The sequence below is a fragment of the Osmerus mordax genome, unplaced genomic scaffold (genome assembly GCF_038355195.1).
Source record: "Osmerus mordax isolate fOsmMor3 unplaced genomic scaffold, fOsmMor3.pri Scaffold_57, whole genome shotgun sequence".
In the NCBI taxonomy this organism is placed as follows: domain Eukaryota; kingdom Metazoa; phylum Chordata; class Actinopteri; order Osmeriformes; family Osmeridae; genus Osmerus; species Osmerus mordax.
The window spans coordinates 27,501-30,000 of record NW_027120614.1 but is presented as its reverse complement, the minus strand read 5'-3'; positions in this window follow the sequence as shown (position 1 = coordinate 30,000).

Below are 2,500 nucleotides of genomic sequence, written 5' to 3'. Positions count from 1 at the left end.
AGTATCATTGAAAATGTGGCCTCAAACGAGCAGTTTTGCCCCCGAACGTGGGATTTGGCTGGGGACGGTTTCTATATTCAAGTTGGGATGGGGGGCACCGAGGTGAGTGGTGGTTGTCCCCGAAAAAGCCCTCCCCTTTTCCGTAGCCCCGTTTAAAGTTTTGTTTGGGCTCCTGTTCAGCGGGGATGCGCGTGCGCGTGGCAACCTTGACACGCCCGTGTTCCCCTGGACCAGACCTTTCTAACGCCGCCTGAGTTAAGGTGCTACGACGTCCCTAAGTGGAGATGCCTGTAAATGAACACCTTTTCCCAACTTTGCACGTTTCCAGCTTGAGAGGAAAAGGGGCTTAAAATTCACAGTTATTCGCCCGAACGTGGGATTTCGCTGGGGACGGTTTCTAAGTTCAAGTTGGGATGGGGGGCACCGAGGTGAGTGGTGGTTGTCCCCGAAAAAGCCCTCCCCTTTTCCGTAGCCCCGTTTAAAGTTTTGTTTGGGCTCCTGTTCAGCGGGGAAGCGCGTGCGCGTGGCAACCTTGACACGCCCGTGTTCCCCTGGACCAGACCTTTCTAACGCCGCCTGAGTTAAGGTGCTACGACGTCCCCAAGTGGGGATGCCTGTAAATGAACACCTTTTCCCAACTTTGAATGTAAGTTTCCAGTATCATTGAAAATGTGGCCTCAAACGTGCAGTTTTGCCCCCGAACGTGGGATTTGGCTGGGGACGGTTTCTAAATTCAAGTTGGGATGGGGGGCACCGAGGTGAGTGGTGGTTGTCCCCGAAAAAGCCCTCCCCTTTTCCGTAGCCCCGTTTAAAGTTTTGTTTGGGCTCCTGTTCAACGGGGATGCGCGTGCGCGTGGCAAACATGACACGCCCGTGTTCCCCTGGACCAGACCTTTCTAACGCCACCTGAGTTAAGGTGCTACGACGTCCCCAAGTGGGGATGCCTCTAAATGAAGCCAATTTCTCCTATTTGAATGCACTCTCCCAGCCCAGAGAGGCATGTGCCTTAAAATTCACAGTTATTCACCCGAACGTGGGATTTTGTTGAGGACGGTTTCTAAATTCAAGTTGGAACAGGGGGCACCGACGTGAGTGGTGTTTGTCCCCGAAAAAGCTCTCCCCTTTTCCGTAGCCCCGTTTAAAGTTTTGTTTGGGCTCCTGTTTAGCGGGGATGCGCGTGCGCGTGGCAACCTTGACACGCCCGTGTTCCCCTGGACCAGACCTTTCTAACGCCGCCTGAGTTAAGGTGCTACGACGTCCCTAAGTGGAGATGCCTGTAAATGAACACCTTTTCCCAACTTTGAATGTAAGTTTCCAGTATCATTGAAAATGTGGCCTCAAACGAGCAGTTTTGCCCCCGAACGTGGGATTTGGCTGGGGACGGTTTCTAAATTCAAGTTGGGATGGGGGGAACCGAGGTGAGTGGTGGTTGTCCCCGAAAAAGCCCTCCCCTTTTCCGTAGCCCCGTTTAAAGTTTTGTTTGGGCTCCTGTTCAGCGGGGATGCGCGTGCGCGTGGCAAACATGACACGCCCGTGTTCCCCTGGACCAGACCTTTCTAACGCCACCTGAGTTAAGGTGCTACGACGTCCCCAAGTGGGGATGCCTCTAAATGAAGCCAATTTCTCCTATTTGAATGCACTCTCCCAGCCCAGAGAGGCATGTGCCTTAAAATTCACAGTTATTCACCCGAACGTGGGATTTTGTTGAGGACGGTTTCTAAATTCAAGTTGGAACAGGGGGCACCGACGTGAGTGGTGTTTGTCCCCGAAAAAGCTCTCCCCTTTTCCGTAGCCCCGTTTAAAGTTTTGTTTGGGCTCCTGTTTAGCGGGGATGCGCGTGCGCGTGGCAACCTTGACACGCCCGTGTTCCCCTGGACCAGACCTTTCTAACGCCGCCTGAGTTAAGGTGCTACGACGTCCCTAAGTGGAGATGCCTGTAAATGAACACCTTTTCCCAACTTTGAATGTAAGTTTCCAGTATCATTGAAAATGTGGCCTCAAACGAGCAGTTTTGCCCCCGAACGTGGGATTTGGCTGGGGACGGTTTCTAAATTCAAGTTGGGATGGGGGGAACCGAGGTGAGTGGTGGTTGTCCCCGAAAAAGCCCTCCCCTTTTCCGTAGCCCCGTTTAAAGTTTTGTTTGGGCTCCTGTTCAGCGGGGATGCGCGTGCGCGTGGCAAACATGACACGCCCGTGTTCCCCTGGACCAGACCTTTCTAACGCCACCTGAGTTAAGGTGCTACGACGTCCCCAAGTGGGGATGCCTCTAAATGAAGCCAATTTCTCCTATTTGAATGCACTCTCCCAGCCCAGAGAGGCATGTGCCTTAAAATTCACAGTTATTCACCCGAACGTGGGATTTTGTTGAGGACGGTTTCTAAATTCAAGTTGGAACAGGGGGCACCGACGTGAGTGGTGTTTGTCCCCGAAAAAGCTCTCCCCTTTTCCGTAGCCCCGTTTAAAGTTTTGTTTGGGCTCCTGTTTAGCGGGGATGCGCGTG